The sequence below is a fragment of the Drosophila gunungcola genome, unplaced genomic scaffold, assembly GCF_025200985.1.
Source record: "Drosophila gunungcola strain Sukarami unplaced genomic scaffold, Dgunungcola_SK_2 000144F, whole genome shotgun sequence".
NCBI lineage: Eukaryota > Metazoa > Arthropoda > Insecta > Diptera > Drosophilidae > Drosophila > Drosophila gunungcola.
In genome coordinates, this window is record NW_026453305.1 from 104,310 (window position 1) to 119,946 (window position 15,637).

Sequence of the window (15,637 nt, forward strand, 5' to 3'; positions counted from 1 at the left end):
CTTTTAAAATCGTATTTCTACACTGAAAAAAAAGTATAAATTTGCTTGTTTGTTTTTGAAAAAATGTGGTTTGCTGACAATAGCTTCGGTTGTCGTTGTTTTTTAAATTTAAAAAAAAAATGTAATTTATTTGTGTACCTGTTATTTTTAATATACCCGTACTTACAGTGCACAAAAGTCCCTTTTGTTTCATTTCTTTGAGAAAATTAAACACAAATGTATGGGGCCCTTTTTAATATAAATTAAGCTAATTTATGCCAACATTTCAAAGAATAACACTGAATGTATTTCTTTGGGCATATTTTTTATGATTAAATTTTAAGAAAAATTTAATAACAAATAAAAAACTCTAGCGAAATGAGATGACTACTTAGCTGATCGAGTTTCTTGTAAAGTCATTGAAATTGGTTAAAATGTCAAGTAAAAATGTAATTAGGTTGAATTTCTTACTTATTTTTATAAATATCGGCAAAAACTTTAAAAAATCACGCTTCTTTCGAAATGGATTACATTCGGGTACACTCTGGAAATAAATGAATTCCTTTTAAAATAAGTTATTTGATCAATTAAATACCAAAATCACCCGCCGATTTCGCGCGGTTTTGATTAAGTTTTCGAGAATCGCGGTTTTAAGTAAGAACTTAAAGAGAGGCAGTTTTAAATATTTTATGCAACCCACTGAAGCCCAAAATGCTGCTTCTTCACAACTCATAAAATACTAACGCATAACATTTAATAATGCGTACACTGAAGAGCCGTTTGATGTCATCATAAAGCATTTTAAATATTAAAAAAAAATTATTGTTTTTAAACCTTTGATGATGCAGACGCAAAGAAGAAACAAAAAAATATATACATTTTTGTTGGTATGATTATTTTACTAATATTGACAGCTAGGGCACCAAAAGATGTCGTTTTAAAAGTTTATAAATCTTAAACCACTTAATATTTTTTATTGGTTTAATTTTTTTTGATTTGTTGTATATTATACTTCAATGTGTGTTAAAATGAATTGAATACGTTTCCTAGTTTTTTTTTCTATACAGCGTAAAAAGCTGAAAAGGGTCACTTTAGAAAAAGCTTGTGAAGCATCAAGAGTGAAAAGAGGAGAAGATACGACGCCTCGGACCATGAGTCAATCTAAAATGTTGGTTAAACTAGGTCGAGTAAGGGTTTCCAAACTGGACATTATTCTACGTATGATCAATATTCCAGTCAACGGAAACTAACAGGCTAAGATCGATGATCCCACACGAATCATGGAATGTGATGAAATTGAACGAGATGACTACAAAGCAGTCAAACGATACAGGCGCAGATCGACCATATACAATTAATGGTACTAAGTCTGTCGCAGTCGGTACAGGCCATCAGTATACAAGAAAGTACCCAAGCACAGGCGGGAAAGCCCGCTGGAACGCTAGCAGCGGCGGCATCTTTAGAGCAGCAAGATCAAGCAGACATGGCAGCTTCAGGCGAGTGCCGTCAGGATCAAGGGATCACTAGAATCCAGAAGCGCACAACGTATCACTGTTATTAATGATGTGATTGGGGTTTTGCCGGAGTACGATCAAAAGATTGCAGGGTCAAGGTGTCTTCAGTCGCGCAGGTGGATGCAGCAAATACCAAGGATTTTGCCCCATTATGAAGGCATTCGACGATACTGACAGCGATCACACACTCATCAGAGAATGTTGTTCACCTCAAGGATCAATTCGTCAGCCTTCAATAAAAGGAATGCACACAAACTCCTATGAAACTTGACACCAGGAATCCCTGCTGTGCCAGGAAGACTATAAATCGGGAATTCAGGATCGGTAATGGTAGCAACTGATAATAAGATGAACTTTAATATTAGCGACGATGCTAGCAGCTCCCAGCAAAATGAGGTGAGCGGTATGTTGAATTGTTATTCAGATTGCAATGCCGAAGACCTTTCCAATATTGGTAGATGCAATACCACAGTAATCGAAATGTTAGCAACAGCACCGATTCTGGGTCGTACGCTAACAGGTAGAATTTTGAATGAGGGATGCATTACGGTCACAGTTGGATCTTCTTTTCAAGCATAATACCATCCAGAAAAGCTCTTCTCCGCATGCGTCATCGGTTATACTGGTTTCAAAGGCTAATATATAATGTCGATTGTGTACTTATGCTTGATCATGAAAATAAGAATTTTCGGCTCTCCTCTTCGTTTGCTTTAACTAACTAAATAGTTTATGTTGTTCAGCGTTCGTAGATTTTGCTGCAGTTAAACAAGTATAAACAAGAAAGAAAGCAAACTTCGGCAAGCCGAAGTTCATATACCCTTGCAGCTATTGCAATAACTAAATATTTTTGAAAACATTAAAATTATGATTTACTTGCGTACATGCTTAAAAACATTCAAGCTATGATGATTTGCAGCTCAATTATTTGATAGTTATTTTATATATTATTATTGATTATTTCTATGATAGTCGTCCGATTTTGATGAAATTTAAACCATAATTCTGAAATATTTAACCATTACTATATTAAAAAACAGCAAAGTTATAATTTTTTTCATTTATTTTTCCGATTGTTCCTATGGGAGCTATATGCTATAGTCGTCCGATCCGGCTCGTTCCGACTTATATACTATCTGCAATAGAAAGACAACTTTTGGGAAAGTTTCATGCATATAGCTTTAAACTGAGAGACTAGTTTGCGTAGAAACGGACGGACAGACGGACAGACTGACAGACGGACAGACGGACATGGCTAGATCGACTCGCCTAGTGATGCTGATCAAGAATATATATACTTTATAGGGTCGGAAATGTCTCCTTCACTGCGTTGCAAACTTCTGACTGAAATTATAATACCCTCTGCAAGGGTATAAAAAGAACACACACATTTTGTGAACGCACGTAAATAGATGTTTATTATATGTAAACTTGTGACAACTTCCATAAATTCTCATATTCATAATAAGTATGATTATGTTTAAAATATATGGCTTAAATAAAATATGAAACAACATTCGTTAAACTATGCTAAATATATAATATTTTAATAGTAAAAACTACGATGCCAAACTTCATCTAAATCCCTCTTTGCACATTTTGATTTTCTTTTACAGTTTTTAATATTTTTCATATTCAAAACAAATGGCTTCCTGGTTCGGATAAATTTCTAAAATGTTAAAATCAAATACGATACAACATTCATCATATTATACAAAATTGCATAACTTTAAAATAGTAAAAATAACGATGGAAAACTTTGATTTTACTATGAGCAATATGTTCATAATTGACTGAAGGTTTAAATAAGGTTTAATATAAAATTAATGATTTTTATAATTGATTCAAATACACTAACATAAAAATGTTTGATTTCACTTGACCATACCGTCCTTTTCAAAACATGACCTCATTTTGCTGACATACGCACTTGACCTACAATACGATGACAATACATTACTTTTTAGGGATTATAGACACATAAACTATGACATTTTATATATTACGCTTAATTAATGCAATTGGAAGAACATATACTTCTTTTCAGCAGTTGATGAACAAGGGCATCCGAGAAACCATTGTTTCATAGAAACATTCAAAAAACAAGAAAGGAAGCAAACTTCGGCAAGCCGAAGTTTATATACCCTTGCAGCTATTGCAAGAATTAAATATTTTTGAAAACATTAAAATTATGATTTACTTGCGTATATGTCTAAAAACATTGAAGCAATGATGATTTGCAGCTCGTTATTAGGTAGTTATTTTATATAATTTTATTATTTCTATTGGAGCTATATGATATAGTCGTCCTATTTTGATGAAATTTTAACCGTAATTCTAAAATATTTATCCATTACTATATGTCGAAGAACTTATAGAAAAATTTAAAAACACCAAAGTTATATTTTTTTTTATTTACTTTTATGATTGTTCCTATGGGAGCTATATGCTATAGTCGTCCGATTTTGATGAAATTTAAACCGTAATTCTGAAATATTTATCCATTACTATATCTCGAAGAACTAAAAAAAAATTAAAAAACAGAAAAGCTATAATTTTTTTTCATTTATTTTTATGATTGTTCCTATGGGAGCTATATGCTATAGTCGTCCGATTTTGATGAAATTTAAACCGTAATTCTGAAATATTTAACCATTACTATATCTCGAAGAACTAAAAAAAAATTTAAAAACAGAAAAGTTATAATTTTTTTTCATTTATTTTTCCGATTGTTCCTATGGGAGCTATATGCTATAGTCGTCCGATTTTGATAAAATTTAAATCATAATTCTGAAATATTAAACCATTACTAAATGTCGAAGAACTAAAAAAAAATATAAAAAACAGCAAAGTTATAATTTTTTTTCATTTATTTTTCCGATTGTTCCTATGGGAGCTATATGCTATAGTCGTCCGATCCGGCTCGCTCCGACTTATATACTACCTGCAATAGAAAGACAACTTTTGGGAAAGTTTCATGCAGATAGCTTAAAAACTGAGAGACTAGTTTGCATATAAACGGACGGACAGACGGACAGACGGACGGACAGACGGACAGACGGACGGACAGACGGACATGGCTAGATCGACTCTACTAGTGATGCTGATCAAGAATATATATACTTTATAGGGTCGGAAACGTCTCCTTCACTGCGTTGCAAACTTCTGACTGAAATTATAATACCCTCTGCAAGGGTATAACAATAATCCGTTGTATTATTGCTTTTTATAAAAGGCATATTAAAACGGATAACGGTGCAAAACACCGCAAGCTTACTTTGTTTTTTAGTCATTAAGGCAATCAGTTACCAAACATATTTACAAAGCTAATGTAAATTTTTATTTCCGTTAGTTTAATAACGCTTCCATTGGTCAAACTTGGAAATGTAAATACAAAGCAAGGCTTGAGCAGCACATTAACATCATAGAGTAAGGAACGAAATTTATAAATTGAACAGTGCCTGAGTTTTTTGAAAAATCATCTGTGATAATATATTTAGGTCAATGTGAGTACTTCAGAGTTTACTTAGCATTAATAGTGAAAATTTAAAGCCAAATCAAACTAGAAAATACATAGCTGATAATGCATTCCTTATCAATAATCAGTCTGGATTTAGGAAAAGTCGCAACTGCACTTTTGCCATTTTAAAAATTAATGAAGATATTAGAGATCAATTAGACGATAACTGTGTTACAAGTTTAATTCTACTTGACTATAGAAAAGCATTTGATAAAGTAAACCATGATGTACTTTGTGCTAAGCTACGGTATGTGTTTAACTTCTCAAAAATTTCTGCTAATTTAGTCCTCATACCTGTAAAATCGTCGTCAGTCTGTTTTATTGTCGTACGTATTGTCTGAATTTGAAAATATTCGGATCCGGTCTGTTGTTGCTTACATTAATTAATAATAATAACCTTCCTTGTAAGTTATCTGACTGTAATATTCATTGTAATATTTCTCAACTCATTAAAATCCAAGTATCTTGATAAAAGCAAAGAGACGATAAATCTAAATGATCTGCAGATTTTAAAAATTAAGTATGTAGACACAGCCGCGAATCTAAGAATAACTTTTAATGACACTCTTACCTGGAATGATCACATAAAAAAGGCGGTAGGTACAACATATTGCGTAATAAGATCAATGTCTATAACATTAAGATGCCAGAGTAAGAAGGGCGACAAGAATAATTTTTTTTTTGCACCGACCCAATACGATCAATGTGTATGACTCCAAACGTGAGCGCAATATTCTAAATTAGGACGCTAAGGCAAATAATAATTTAGTTGTATAAGGATCGTTAAATTCATTTGACCATAGCTTAATAAATCCATGAACACTCATAGCCTTGTTAACAGTAGACTTTAAATGAAAGTCGAATTTTATTTTTGGGTCAAGAAAAACTTCTAAATCGTTGACCGATTATATACGGTCAGTAGCATATTATGAAGAGAATAGCTTATAAATGAACGCGTTATGTTGAGGTAGACAATTGAAACAGTTAAAGAATCGGTTTACAAAAAGTTGAGGCCCAAAACTTTAGCACGCACCTAGGAAGCCCGTCCGGCCCTGGAGAATATGTTGGTGTTGTGGTCTCCAAATCCTTTAGAAGAGAACATTCTGTTATTACCGGGGAAAAAGTACAATTTATTTTTTTTTTTTTTTGCATCCCAGCACTACGAGTAATCAAATTCCGCACCCCATAGAATCAATAAAAAGCCCCCAAACATACAAATTTAGTCCGCTCACTTTACCACAAACTCTATCTAACTTAACTCAATTTTAACGCAAATTTAAATCTATGTTAATTTTATATTAAATGAATTGTAATTTAGAATAAGAATATTGTAACTCCGTATCACAACACAACGTGACTAGCACATTTTACTAAGAGTTTAATTACTCGTAGTGCTAGGATGTAAAATAAATAAAATAAATAAATAAACAATTTGATATTTTTAAATTGTAAGGGTAAACTGAATATAGTCAAGAATCCACCCTATAGTTAGTTTGGAAGAACTTGGCAAATAAGTCAGCAATTTCAATGTCAGTAGACGCCTCAGTCGAGTCGTACTAATAAAGATAAGGCGGAGTTTTTGCGCTTGACAATTACAAAGTTATAAAATTGCTTCGGATTAATTTAAAATTCGGGTTTACACCGGTTCAAATATTATATATAGAATAGCATTGACTCTTAAACATTAAAATCCGATCGAGCAACCACATAATTCGAAAATCAGATGGCTTGCCCGTCTTTTGGTACTTTTTGAAAGCGTTTGTTTTTAGGTTTTTAAGTCTCTTGTGTAAACCAAGCAGGTCTGTTATGTCTTGGAGGAAGTCTGTCAGGAACGTGTAAAACGCTATAAAATTATTCTGTGGCACTTTCTATATCCATGCAATTTCCAATTTTGTTTGGGAATCAAGTAGTTTAAATTCACAAATGCCTGACCCAGGATGGATATATAAACAGATTACAAAAAAATATAAGGCATGTAAGGAAACTTTTACACTAACAAATTCTATTTATTGGGGTAATCAGTCTGAATTATCTCCGATGTAAGACAGGAGTTAACAGCAATTAGCACACCACCTCCCCTACGAGAAATGCGATCAGTTCTATAATTGTTAAAGCTCTTTGGAAAAACTTCGGAGTTGGAAATCTCCAGTTTCAGCCAAGTTTCTGTTCATTAAAGGCAGAGGAGTCAGCGAACAGTCTAGGTAACTTCATATTAAGTCCCCTTACATTTTGATAAGCTAGTTCCTCATCAGGTCAAAAACTTTTACTAAAAGATTGGCTTAAAGAAGGAATCAACCGTGAAAGTGTTTCTGAATATGCTAGTCCTTGCAGCTAAAAAAGATGGCACCAAAAAAAGTTAAACCAAAAGATTATTCACGTTTTTCCTACGTTTTACATAAACTCCAGACGGAAAAACTTTACATGACATTAGACCTTTCCAATGGATTTTCCATGTCTTTGTGCATAAAAGTTCCGGTAAATATACCTCGATACATTTTTGCGGGGCTCAGGCCGTTGATAGAAGACGGTACACTGATTTTGTACATGGATGATTTTGTTATTTCATCAGAGGACGACAGGATGAACTTGAAAAATTAAAGGTTTTAGATTTTGCAAAGAACTCAGGGTTACGTATAATGCCCAGTATTCGGGCGACAAAAAGAGCTCCCAAAATAAAAATACCACATTCACTCAATTATTTATTGAGGGTTCTGCTTAGTTATTTATGTGTTATCGAGTTTGTGAAGGATTTTGATATCATTCCCAGACCATTGTCCAACCTTCTCAAGAAGAACACTCCCATTAAGATCGGCGAAAAAGAATTAGCATTCTTCAACCTGATAAAATTATACTTACCCAGTTATCCTGTACTGAAACTATTTGACCAAAAGAGTGCTTCGACGCAAGCATGTTTTGAATATGGAGCTGATCTCCTCCAAAGAGTCTCGGTCGATCAAGAGTTTTACCCAATGGAGTAAATGAGGTTCAAGACAACTGATACTGAACCAAAATATCCTTATTAAGTACTCGCTATAGTTCAGGCTCTTAAGTAGTGCAAAAATTTACTTGCTAGGGAAAGAGATCAATATCTTTAACTCTATTGCGTTGGGCAATGTTATTGCAACATTTTGAATATACAATCGAACATCGTCCAGGCACGAGCGTGAAACACGTCGATGCATTTAGCCAAGATTACGGTCTATCAAACCAGGAATCGATCAGACACCGAACTCAGCAGGCTTAACGTCAGGATGAGTGGATCAAGGCTATTTCAAAGGTTTTGGAGACGACAATTCAACAATTTCTATTTAGAGCATGATGTTTTTCATAAAAATCCAGTTAAAGAGCTCATAGTGATTCCTTTAGCAATGGAAGGTGAAATTATCATTTCAGTTTACTATACTTTTTAGAATTCTTCGAGTTTCTTCCTTTTTTCCATCTTTTTTTTCGGTTGTACCGCTTTCTTTCTATAATTGTTCAACATTTCCTAAACCAATTTTTTTCTTAGTCTAGCTTTCCGATATCTTTTAAAATAGTTGCAGTCTTCGTTCAATAAGTCTCCCATTAGCATGGCGCTTGTTGTAAATCCATATATCCATTCAAAAGAGACAACATTTTCAGGCATAATGTCCAAATATCATGACAATCCAACCAGTAGTTTACAAGTTACAGTGCTGCAAGTGACGCTACTTTTGCGGTTTTCAAAAAAATGACTCCGAAGCAGTTTCGTGTATTGATTTATCATTGCGTTTTGTTGAAAAAAATACTGTTCAAAGCCAGGAGTTTCTTGAAAAATATTACTCGGACACCAACAAGAGCAAATCGTACAAACACCGATGATGCTGATCGCGCTGGATGGACAGATGAGGCAGTTACACCAGAAAACTAAGAAAAATCACTGAAAATCATTATGAACAGCAGTAAAGTAAAAGTGAATGAGAGCGCTGACATTCTGAAGATATCAGCAGACCGAATTGGGTGCCGCCATTGCTCGTTACTAAGACAATGCACCGTGTCACAAGTCAATGAAAACGATGGGAAAAATTTATGAATTGGGTTACGAATGGCTGCCGCAACCACCAAATTCTCCAGATCTGGCCCATAACAATTACTGGCTCTTCGCAGAACTCAAAAAGATGCTCCGTGGTAAGAAATTTGAATCAAATAAGGAAGTAATCGCCGAAACTGAAGCATATTTAAAGGCCTCAAAATATAGTTTTATAAAAGGTGTATACAAAGATTGAAAAAGCGTTGGATTGATTGTATCGTCCTAAAAGAGGACTATGTTGATGACTAAAATGGAATTTTGCCGAAAAAATGTGTAATGAACGATGTGTTAACTTGATCTTTCTTTAATTTGTTTTTCCACAGTTTGGAATTAGTTTTATTGTTTTCATCGTCGCTCATATTTATTTAATTAAAATAAAACTAAGTACTTATGTATTGAAAATTAAAAACAATAGCATTTTTGTTTGAAAACAAACGATGTGGCTTATTAGGCTTTAAAACTAATAGTAATTCTTACATTCCAGTAATTTTCTTGGTGTTATTTGTAGACTAAACGTGTGTTTAAGCTCTAGATTTTATGGTATTCCTGGTTTCGAAGCACTGATAACAAGTTGTGTTCTCCAATGTCGCCAAGGACATTGGAACGACGATATTAGGAAAACAATTTTTTTTAACTATTTATTTAGTTAAATGCTTAATTATTTATTTGGGATAGCCACAATTTTTTTTAACTCGCTTAAAGAAAATTTAGTTTGATATCAGAATTTGTAGTTTTTAACTACTGTTATAGTACCCCAATTCCATGACCCGAAATCGTGCCCATATGACTTTTCCACTCTATCGCTTTTTGTGAGTGTTCCGGTAGACATAATTTTGAGATATTTGGTTACATCTTGCTCACTTTTTTGCATAGTATCTGACTGCATATAATTTTGATTCAGATTTAAGTTTTACATTTTATTTTTAAAAAATAACTAATATTTTAAAAATATTAAGTGAAAATGTTTTTTTCCTTTAACTTAGAAATTTTTTACATTTTCCTAACCAAATTGGTGATGCATAGTTATGGGAGAAAATTCAAGCCCAGGCAAATATCTGCCTCCCGCTATTTTGCTATTTATTAAATGATTTGATTAAATGATTTTGTTTAATAATATGTTTCCATCTAGACGGCAACTTTACAATACCCCCTCGTAGAAGCCCACCTCCTCGCGAAGAACTCGGAAAGACACTTTTCACAAGCGTCTTTTGAGTTCAAATTTACACCACCAAGGGCGTTCGCAATGGTAGTAATAGGAGGTTATCACTTGGCGCTATGTGATATATAGTATATATATATATATAGCTATATGGTGGATGCCATTCGAGCTCCCGTAGCTTCCGACGACTCATCAACGAAGTGTGTGGTCTGGCTTTGTCCTGGTGGAATACTAGAGCCTTCCTGTTGGTCAATTCTGAACGCTTCTGGTCGATCGCCTGCTTCAAACGGTTAATGAAGGGTCTGGTCATAGTGGATGATTCTTTCCAATCCCACCACAAACACAGCAAAAACCTTCATAGCCTTCAATTCCGGCTTGGCCAATGATTGGGACCGATTCACCGACATTGATATTGATTGATATTGTTGTACGTGATCCATTTTTCGTCGCCAGACACCATCCATTAAGAATGTGTAGAGTTCGTTCCGTTTCAGCAGCATATCGCAGGCGTTGATTCGGTCCAGAAGGTTTTTTTGCGTCAAATCAATTTTATTTTTGTATCCAGCCTTCTGGAGATGGTTTAAAGTGGTTTGGTGTCTTACTCCGATCTACTGGGCGATGTCACGAGATGCAACTTGCCGGTGTACCCTATACATACAGATGTATTCAAGGACCCTAAAACAAACCCTTAAATTTGTTTGAAACCTACAAACAGAGCCTCAAAGATGGATATTTTGAAACGGTATTTTTGGAATATCTTTTGAACGAAGGAAGAAAGTTGGGTGTCTTTCGACGCGTTTTTTCACTAAAACTGAAACTAGGCTTATAGAGTGAAAAACTTTACCAAGTAAGGCCCATGTGCTCCAATTTAAAAAGTTTGCAGTATGTAATTTTTACCGCTATCCAAGTTGCAAAACTTGAGGTTATTTCTTAAAAACTAAATTTCAGAAAAAGTGGCAAAAAGCGATTCTAACAATATACATTTGAACAAGAATTAAATACTTTACAAATGTCAAAAAGTTTTAGAAGTGGACTCTGCTGGACTCATTTTCTCGCTGTACTTAAAAGTTATTTTTTAATTAAAACAAGGAAGCAAAGGAAGCAAACTTCGGCAAGACCAAAATTAAATCCTCTTTAAAGCATCTTAATTTCTATTTATATACTTATATGTTTTAAAACATTGATGCAATAATGATTTTCAGATTAATTATTCGATCGTTCCTATGGCAGCTATATGATATCGTTTTCCGATTTGAATAAAATAAAAGCGTAATTCTGAACTATTAATTTATTACTTAGTCAAATGACTTTTTTATATTTCGATTGTTCTTATGGGAGATATATGACATAGGTGCCGATTTTAATTAAATTCAAACCGTAATTCTAAAATATTAAACAACTACTATATGTCGAGAAAACAAAAATTAAAAAACAGCAAAGCTAAAATTTCTTTTCTTTTATTTTTCCGTTTGTTCCTATGGAAGCTATATGCTATAGTTTCATGCAGATAGCTTTAAAACTGAGAGACTAGTTTGCGTAGAAACAGACGGACGGACAGACGGTAATGACTAGATCGACTCTCCTAGTGATGCTGATCAATAACATATATACTTTACAGGGTCGGAAATGTCTCCTTCACTGCGTTGCAAAATTCTGACTGAAATTATAATACCCTCTGCAAGGGTATAAGAAATCGAAATAAAAATAATAGGAACAGATAGCTTTATGTTTCGTAATAAAATACATATACGCAAAAAGCCTTCGTTTTATTTTTTGAAAAATAAAAAAGTATCATTTCATAATTTGTCTTTTATAAATCACTGTCTTTTTTTAAGTCTTTGATAGCCGTTATCGAAGACTACAAATTATTATTGAGTTAGATTTTGTAAGTGGATAATTATAAATTTTTTAAGGTTTTTAAAATAGTACATCTTATAATTGCTACGATTCCTGGTTTAAACACAGATTAAAAAAAAAATTTGTTCGAAAAAGTTTTTTTTGCTTAAAAGTTTTCACGAAGTTGTACATGAATTGTTATATAGTGTATACTATTTTGCAACTAAGTCTGGTTGAAGGAAAAAATAAAAAAAATTTATATCTTGCACACAAAGAAACTTCTTACGTTCAGAAATTGAGAATTTGAATTCTCAACTTGACGATATACTCATTTTGAGTACTGATTTAGCCCAAAAACTCGCATTAAGAATATGTGTACTCATTTTAAGAAAAATTACTTAAACTGAGGATATAATCTTAATTTGAGAAAAAATGTGCTAATAATAAGGCAAAATGTACTCAAAATCCGTGTTCTAGCGGTCTGAGATTTCCGGACCAGGATGCCAACACCCAAGGTTTTGAGGTTCCGAGTTCACTTCGAGTTGTGTGACTCTTTTTTTTTTTCGTTGTTTTTTTTTATGCTTATTTATGTAACTCTTTATCGTTTCTAAAAAATACCGCAAATATTTTGCTAAAAATACGAATTAGCCTTTTGAAAGAAAATAGTTGTGGGGCTTTTGCTTAGTGACAAGTTAGAGCGTGCGTGGACGAGTAGTTAAGGATTACATCTAGAGTGCGAAAGGTTCCGGGTTCAATTCTTTGTCAAGGCATGTGCTTTTCATAAAAATATTTCGTAAGTAAAATGATTTCATTTAACACGTAAATTAATAATATAACATAATGTAAAACAATACAATAAAGTTGAAAGAAAATGTAAGTTACATTTTTTGCCGATTTATTTTGGTAGATTCTTATTTTGAGTTTTTTCATTCTGGAAAATTTGTACTCAAACTGAGTAAAATGGTCTAAAATTGAGAATTTTATGTCGAAGAACTAAAAAAAATTAAAATCAGCAAAGTTATAATTTTTTTTCATATATTTTTCCGATTGTTCCTATGGGAGCTATATGCTATAGCCGTCCGATCTTGATGAAATTTAAATCGTAATTCTGAAATATTTAACTATTACTATATGTCGAAAGACTAAAAATTAAAAAACAAAAAAGTTATAATTATTTTTCATTTATTTTTCCGATTTTTCCTATGGGAGCTACATGCTGTAGTCGTCCGATCCGGCTCGTTCCGACTACTACCTGCAATAGAAAGACAACTTTTGGGAAAGTTTCATGCAGATAGTTTTAAAACTGAGAGACTAGTTTGCGTAGAAACGGACGGACAGACGGATATGGCTAGATCGACTCTCCTGGTGATGCTGATCAAGAATATATATCTTTATAGGGTCGGAGATGTCTCCTTCACTGCGCTGCAAACTTCTGACTGAAATTATAATACCCTCTGCAAGGGTATAAAAAAATATTTCTGTACCTAAATAAGACAAATAAAAATCGTTACCTAGGTAAGGTAACATAAATTCTTACGTAAGTACTTATCTAGATACACTGCTCGCAGCCCTGTTCCAGTTTTCAGTCCCAAAAGATTCCTACGATGTCTGAATTCCCTCTGTTAACTTTAAAAAATAAACTAAAAGTTTCCTAGCTTTTGTTAAATTTTATAGCGGAGAGGAATTTGGTGGGAAATAAAAAAGTTGACTGCCGCTCCTGCTCCTAACAAATGTCATCAGGCCTGTTCCAGATTTCATTCGGTTATTAAATAAAAAAATTTTCGGATTTCCCTTTAAAATAAAAGAATTTTCCTTTTTCATTCAAGGACAAAAAATCAGCTTGTTGTCAATTGCTTGACGGAAAGCTTACTACAACATAAATAAAAACATACACAAAACTCAAAGCTCAGAGATCTTTCAGACTTCAACTTGATTATAGCACAGAAAAAACGAACAAATTTCGTTACATCCAACATAGACAACAACCATCAACTGCAAGCTGTGCTGCAGCAAGGACAACCACCCAATAGGTTTAGGACAGAACATGGTCAAACGAAACGGGCACACTCCATGCGACTTTTTTGTTTAACACAGTTCGTGTTAAATGGCAGTTAGTCTAAAGCACAACAACCACCAACAACTGTGAGGAACTTTACCAAAAGCATAGAAAACAATTTTAGTTTTAGTACTCTGCTGAAACGGACAAACTCCTGCGAACTTTAGGACTCAATATATAGCATGGTGTCACGGAAAAATTCAACAAGTTTCATAAAACTAAAATGGACAACAGAAATCGACTGTTAATACCTAAAGCTGTGCTGCAGCTTGGACAATAACCCAATATTTAAATGACCTTAAAATTAGTTTAACGAAAAGGACAAAACGAACAGATCATTTGAACTTCGAAATGCTACATATTTCGTAAGCAATATTCACCCTTTTGAAGTGAAAAAGCGATTTTTAGCTACAAAAATCGCTCTTTGCTTTTTATAAAAAACCAAAAAAAAAAACTCTTCGTCATTACCTCGATAAACTCATCAGCTTTTAAATGCACATACATTTTTTTTTTAGTTAATCCGGTCACGTGATATACTTGCTGATTTCTGAGAGGAAGTTATGTTCAAATTTTTAAAAGAATCGGTTCTGAAGAGTAACATGTTTACGGACTTAAAAAATACTTTTTCGGCAAAATCGATTTAAAGTTTTTCATACGTAAAAATTTGAAATAAACCGTCAATAAAAGGATTCGTACAGTGAAACACTGTCATTCATAATTTCCAGTGCATCTTTTTAACCTTGTCTACGTTGAATCCTCCTTGTTGTGCACGCAGCTTCTTCGTTCGCTCGGGTTATTCGTAGTTCATCAGTTAGGCGCGGGCCCACTGGTGGTAGAGATGCCCATTTCATCCAAAAAGGACAACTGAGCAAAACTTCCTTCTTTGAAAATGCATGCTGCTACATTTGCTGTAATTTCAACAACGGTTGCAGTATTGCTTAGTGATTTTGGAGAAATTTTCCAAATAAGTTGATTAAAGCACTCGTTGTTATTTTGCGTGAAGCCTCCGAGACACCGCTTCAAAAGTGCGTCTTTGCTCAAATCTTCATAGATTGGCTTTATGGCCTTTGTAACATCAGTAGAGTTTGAACGAACGCAGGGTATTTGCAGCTGCCGCTTTTTGGCATTCACACCAAGAGTCCTCACCGCTCGGGCACTTGTTGAGCTGTGGATTTTTGTCTGTCGAGCAATAATGATTCTCATTTTTCGTTTTCTTTACATAATTGTGGTTGCGTCGAATAGCAAGTCCATAATATACGGTAAATTTGTCTATAATTTTTGCAGTGAGCTTACCTTTTCCAGAGACTTTTCCTCTTAATTCTTTTTCCTGCTTCAGTTTCACTATCGACCAAAGTTGTTTTTACTAAATCCCGTACCCATTCTTTTCTGCACGTGTCCTACGCAATCGTTCTTATTTATTGTGAAATCTTCACCATCGCGATTTCCTATTTAATTTCTGAACTTCACTCCATGATATTCTGTGGACCATTTGAACATCTGTATGATGGCGTGTTCTTCCATGTTACCT

At 33.8% G+C, this 15,637-nt stretch overlaps 1 protein-coding gene across 2 annotated transcripts in view; it reads right to left on the minus strand.

Annotated features, from left to right (window-relative positions):
• Positions 1 to 15,637, minus strand: part of LOC128265647 (uncharacterized) — an 81,786-nt gene that overhangs the window by 39,449 nt on the left and 26,700 nt on the right. The window lies entirely within an intron of this gene.